This window comes from Vicia villosa, unplaced genomic scaffold (genome assembly GCF_029867415.1).
Source record: "Vicia villosa cultivar HV-30 ecotype Madison, WI unplaced genomic scaffold, Vvil1.0 ctg.004337F_1_1, whole genome shotgun sequence".
NCBI classification, from domain to species: Eukaryota; Viridiplantae; Streptophyta; class Magnoliopsida; order Fabales; family Fabaceae; genus Vicia; species Vicia villosa.
Genome location: NW_026706414.1, coordinates 33,297 through 40,488, shown reverse-complemented (window position 1 = coordinate 40,488; position 7,192 = coordinate 33,297).

Here is a 7,192-nt window from a genome sequence, read left to right as displayed (position 1 = left end):
TGCCTTGTAAGTAGTCTTCATGGCTAAGAAATGGGCAGATTTCGTCAACCGGTCTACAATCACCCAAATAGAATCATATCCACCTTGAGTACGAGGTAAACTAACCGCAAAATCCATTGAAATACTATCCCACTTCCATATTGGAATCTCTAGTGGTTGTAACAATCCACCTGGCCTTTGATGTTCAATCTTTACTTGTTGGCATACCGCACACTCTGATACGTACACCGCGACATCTCTTTTCATTCCGGACCACCAATAATCCCTTTTTAAATCTTGGTACATTTTTGAAGAACCCGGATGTATAGTGAAAGCACCCTTGTGAGCTTCATCCAAAATCCTTCTTTTCAATAACGCATCATCCGGAACACAAATCCTCTGATTAAACATAATCACCCCATCTGTAGCTCGAGTAAATCCTGGTTGAACCAACACCTCTTGTAACTTAGTATCAGACGCTTGTGCTTGTTGGATGTCGTTTCTCAAAATAGAATTAACATTCAAGTTTCCCATCAATACTCCATTTTGGGTCCAAACAAATTGAAGATTGAGATCTCGAAATTTCTCCAATAATGCATACTCTAACATCATCAATTCGGCCCTCTTTAACACCTTCCGACTCAAAGCATCCGCCACTTTATTTGCTTTGCCTGGATGATACTTCAAGTCAAAATCATAATCCTTTAAGTATTCCATCCACCGCCTTTGACGCATATTCAACTCCTTCTGGTCGAATAGGTACTTTAAACTCTTGTGGTCACTGAACATTTCAAAATGAACTCCATACAAGTAATGACGCCACACCTTCAGGGTAAAAACAACCGCAGCCAATTCTAAATCATGAGTTGGATAATTCTCTTCGTGAACCTTTAACTGTCGAGATGTGTATGCTATCACCTGACCATCCTGCATCAATACCCCTCCTAATCCTTTCTTGGAAGCATCGCAAAATACTTCATAGGACTTATTTGGGTCAGGAACGATTAAAACAGGAGCAGTCGTCAATCTTTCCTTCAAGCCCATGAAACTCTGTTCACACCCCGAATCCCAATCATAAGGACACTCCTTCCGAGTAAGTCTAGTCATTGGTAAAGCCAATTGAGAAAACCCTTTTATAAATCTTCTGTAGTAGCCGACTAAGCCCAAGAAACTTCGGACTTCTGAGACATTGCTCGGTCTCTCCCAATTAATTACCGCTTTGATATTTGTCGGGTCCACTGCCACACCTCCTTGAGATATAACATGACCAAGAAATCTTACCTCCGTCATCCAAAACTCACACTTGCTTAACTTAGCAAACAATTGATTTTCTTGCAATACCGACAGAACAATCCTCAGGTGTTCTTCGTGCTCTTGTGGAGTACGAGAATAAATAAGAATGTCATTGATAAAGACTACCACAAATTGATCTAAGTAAGGCTGAAATAACCGATTCATATAATCCATGAAAACAGCTGGAGCATTCGTAACACCGAAAGGCATCACCAAGAATTCATAATGACCATAACGGGTTCTAAATGCAGTCTTTGGCACATCTGAGCTCTTCACACGGATTTGGTGATAACCTGACCGCAAATCAATCTTCGAGAACACACAGGCTCCTTTCAATTGATCTAACAAGTCGTTTATCCTAGGCAAAGGGTATTTGTTCTTGATGGTGGCCTTATTCAACCGACGGTAATCAATACATAGTCTCATCCCACCATCCTTCTTCTTTACTAACAACACTGGAGCTCCCCACGGTGAGACACTAGGTCGCACAAAATGTTTAGCCATCAGTTCCTCCAATTGCCCCTTCAATTCTCTTAATTCAAGTGGTGCCATCCAATACGGAGAAACGGATATAGGAGCCGTTCCCGGTATCAGGTCAATAGAGAATTCCACTTCCCTTTCCGGAGGAAGAGAAGTGACATCCTCGGGAAAAACATCAGGAAATTCTCTAACGACAGCAATTTGTGAAACCTCTAACTTGTCACCCGTCTCCTCAGTGAGAACCAACAGAACAGACTTCTCTTTCTCAAACAAGAAATTAATCATACCTACCGTACCTTCTAGTATAGTAGTCAACACATCCTTCGGAGTAGCTTCTTCAGATGGAATAATGATTAACTTCTCTTCACACCCAATGAACACCGAATTAGCAGAAAGCCAATCCATTCCCAATACAACATCTACCTTCTTAAGTGGTAAGCAAACAAGATCGATCTGGAAATTCCTACCACCCACAGATAACACACAATTTTCACACACCAACGGTGTCTCTACCATCTCATCCATAGCAGTAGTAACCGCCATAGGAGGAAATAAAGGAGTAGCTTGCAACCCAAGTCGCTTCATACATTGTAATGACACAAAAGAGTGTGTTGCTCCACAATCAAATAGAACAAAACAAGAATGCCCATTAATGAAACACGTACCCGCAATCAAAGAGTTATCACTCTTGGTCTTCTTAGCATCCAAGGTATAAACTCTACCAGTACCCCTTCCTTGAACTTGATTCCTATTCTGAGGACAATTCCTAGCCATATGCCCTTCTTGATGACAATGGAAACATTTCACCCCTTCAAAGGCACATCTTCCAAGGTGATTCTTACCACAACTACGACACACCGGAGGTGCACTAGACCGAGGACCTTGCACTTGCTTTCCTTTGAAAGCTTGTGGCCTAGGTCGAAATTGTTGGCTTGGCCTTCCTCTTTCATGTTGATTCTTCTTCTTCAAATCTTCCTCAGCTTGAACTTTCTTCAAACTAGTCTCAGCCACATAACATTGTCGCAACAACTCCGTATAAGTAGTGAACTCCCTCTGGGACACACTATGTGAGATATCAGCCCTTAAACCAAACAGAAACTGGTCCACCTTCCAACCCTCATCAGGAGCATACGCGGCCTGCCTAGAGTAAGCAGCCAAAATTTCAAACTTCTCAGCATAAGTAGCCACTGACATATTGTCCTGCCTTAATTGCTGGAACTCCAATTCCTTCTTAGTCCTCAGTGAACTAGGAAAATATTTCTCCATAAAAGTGGTCTTGAAATTCTCCCATTCCTTAGGTACTCCCTGAGTAGTCATCAAAACAGAAGCACCCTTCCACCACCTCATAGCTGGACCTTTCAGCGAATAAGAAGCAAACACCACCTTGTTCTCTTCACTACAATGCACGATCTCAAAGATTCCTTCTACATTGGCCACCCACTCATGCGCCTTTATAGGATCTAATCCACCATGAAATTCCGGAGGATTCATGCGAATGAAATCCCTATAAGTCCCACCTACAGCTTCGGGCACAACCACTGGAACATTATGACCGCCATTCATCTGTTGCATCATCTGCAGCATGAACTGATTCTGCTGTTGTTGCATCTGTTGCATGAACTGGGGCCATGGAACATTCGCACCGCCATCCGGTGTATTCACTTGTGGAGGTCGTGTGGGGGGTCGACCACGAGTCCTGCGTCCGTCCGCCATGTTCCTGGAGGTTATCAAAATGGGATTAAGTTGATCAGGCTCAATACCATAGTCATAACACAACAAAACTCATGGGAACACAACACATCTTGGACAGAAAGAAACACTTATAATATCTCATGGCTAGGTCGAGGATACGACCTGCTCTGATACCAACTGTAACACCCATATATAAATACATGCATCAAATCATATAAGTATACATGAATCCAAGTATTTGGTACTGAAATACCAATAAGTTCCTAGTCAACACATTATACATATTAATGCCCAAATACAAAAGTTCTACACAATGGCATAATACATACAAGATGTTCAAAATAAAATACTAAGAACTAGATCAAACAATGATCTCAAAAGAACTCCACAACGGAAGCTTCGCCATATCCAAAATAAGCACAAGGAATAAGGAAATCAAACTTCTTTCTCCTTACCCTTCGCGGAACCTGTAGTACCTGAAATCAATATATAATGGGGTGAGATATAAAATCCCAGTGAGTTCCCTATCCTATGGATCCTCTCGGCTTTACAAGGTTCTAGCCTATAAGTCTCAAGTCATAAAGGAACTAGACCTTGAGTTCTCACACTATCATTATATGGAATCATACTTAGAGTTCAACAACTCAACACAAGATTACTAATCGGAAACCAATACCAAGGCATCCCCATATTCCCGTCCCCTTCTACGTCTAGGAGGTGGCACGAGTCATGGATCCTTTGGAAAAATCTTGACATACGACATGGATTCAGACTCATGAGCCTTTCCCCATGAATCTTCACTTCACATGGCCCGTACACCATCACAAGTCTCTACCCGTAGGTTCCATTCGTACACAAAAGCGGGAATCAAACCTGCCAAGATTATTGTGCCTCTCTGCACGGAGAATGCCTGTTAGCATTCAAAAGAAAAATAAAGAAATAAAGAAATACAACGGTTCCGATTAATACATCATACAATGGTGATCGCTTCCGCAAACCACTAGGCCTATTAGCCTTTCCTCCTAAGATTCCAACACGTATGTTCCATATAATGTCTCATCCTAGGTTTTCTTTGTTAAACTACACATACCTAACAAACCCTAGTCTTCCTCACTTAACCTTTATTCCCATAGCAATGAAGTTATTCAACCCTCTTGATATAAACACATATAACAAGGTATTACCAATCCACCTGCAATAGAACTCAATCGACAATTATAGAGTACACAAGCATCATACCAAAAGCATAACGTCCTCATGGTCCCAAACGAAAACCAACCCAAGTAATCAAGTAAATTCCCGACTCTCGATTAAATAATTCTCCTTTGTTCCCAAAATCTACACTACTAGTAAGTACACACTCCTAGCCTACTACTGCTTCGAACGGCGGTTAAAACAGAGTTACGGTTCAAAAGTTACGATTGAAACAATTTTCATTAAGCTAAGAAAATTTGGTTAAGAAAGCTTCAGTTCGCGCCGCGCAACAACTAGGTCGCGCCGCGAACCCTCTGGCAGAAGCAAACCCTCATAATTCATCAATGTTCGCGCCGCTAACTGCTCTTCGCGCCGCCAACCTCTGGCAGTGGCAAATCTCTAAGGATTTCCAAAATGTTCGCGCCGCGAACCCCTGCACGCGCCGCGTACTGAAAGCAGAATCAAAAACCCCTAAAAACCTGCATAGTTCGCGCCGCGCAGCCCCGTTCGCGCCGCGAAGCGCGCGAGAACTCAGTTCTCAGTTCTGCTTCACTCACAACTTCCATGGTTCAAAACCATCTAAAACCATCTAAACCTGTCCCAGATCATTCTAAAGCATAGAAACCACTTACATATGATATATTCATGGATTGTAAACACTTATTCATAATCATAGATGAATTTGGTCCAAAACCTAGGTTTGCATAAAACCCCTAACCAAACTAAGATTCACATCCATAACAATCTATAAGTTTCTAACTAGAACCCACCTCGATTAAGAGTCGTTGATGTCGAAGATGAGTTGATTCGGCGGAGAAATGGTGAAGATCCAAGCTTTTCCTCTTTGCTCCTCTTGCTCTTCCTTCTCTCTACTCTTCTCTCTAACTTTGGCTTTGAAGAAGAATAATGAAGAAGAAAAGCAAAAATGAAGGATATAAGAAAAATATCTTTAAGTTAACACTACTAACTTAATCTCCAAAAGTACCTCTAATGCACCAATTGATAAAACCTCAGTGTCAGTTAATACATTAGAGCATTTAATTAATACGGGGTATTACATCATCCAGCGCTGTCTATTTGAATTCTTGAAGGAACAAAATATTCGTTTTACCTGAGCATACCAATTAACTGAGTCTTATGCATTTCACTTTGCTACCACCTCTTTTAATATTTAGTGAGATTATATTCCCAGGACCATTTAATTTTTCGCCTTCATAATCTCAACATCTTCGTTATCTTGTTGCTCCATTTATGCTATCCTCTTCCTATAATCCTTTGTTTTATCTGTCACTTGTTAGGTCATCTGATTCCACTTGTTGAGTCAAGAAGTTATTTGTGTCAATTGTAAAAGCGGAAGTTGATTGCAACTATCTAGTGGTGACTGATGATGGCATTCAAAGAAGATACCAAAAGCCTCATTAGTAAAAGATATCAAACTCCATTTGAAAATGCTAGAAATTTTTTAATCAAGCTAGAAGACTTAAAGAATCTTTAAATTTGAAGGCTTGAAGTTGTGAATTTATTTGCTAAAGCTCCCAAGGTCATGCGCTTATGAGAAATATTTAGGATGCAATGTGCAACATGCTTTTGTTTATTTTTGATATTGTCCTTATACCTTACAAATTGCTCTCACATTTTTTATTGGGTCACTACACACATCTGATTTGTAACTTTTTAGATTTCTCTATAACATATCTTAAGGATAAGGTTCAAGTGAACCACATAGCTTTGATAGAGAGCTAAAAAATGGTTCATCCTATAGAATAATAATAGAAATATATTATTTAGTATTTTATTACATTAGTTCATTACTAGAAAATTCGCTTTTAGTGACCGAATTAGAGGCCGAAAAAACTTAAAAGTCGGTCCCTAAAACGTTTAGCGACCATTACTTTTCGGTTGAAAAAGTACTAGTCGCTAAGCTTTTGCGACGAATTTAATGATCGAATTTCTGACCGATTTTAGTGTTCTACTTCGTAAAATAAAATTAAAAATTATAATGCCTAGGAATCGAACTTGTAATCTCCACTTATTTTAATAAGAACTTACCACTACACCACTTAAGATCTATTGTTATATTTTATATTTAAACATATATACATATAGTTTTATAAAAATATATTATATGTTAAAACAATTAACAAATGAAAATTTTAGTTAAAATTAAAAACTAAAAGAGAATTACCATCTTTAAAAAAATAAAAGGAAATAGTAACATAATAAAGAGAATTAAGAATTAAAAGTAGAAAAACAAAACAAAAAATATTAGAGACCGAAATTTTAATTTTTATATATAAATTAAATTATACATAAAACATTTTTTCGTGATTGAATAGGCGGTCATAAAACTTTGGTTGATTTTTAAATCGGTGGTTGATTTATTTTAATTAGTGATTAATTTAGTGACCTCTTAAAATTGACTAATGAATATCAAATTTTAATAGCTAATTCAAAATTTTTTTATCACTAAAAACGAATTTTTTAATACTGATAGATATTTTATATTTTAATGTTTCTAAATGTTTTTATGACGACACTTGTACAATTAAGATTT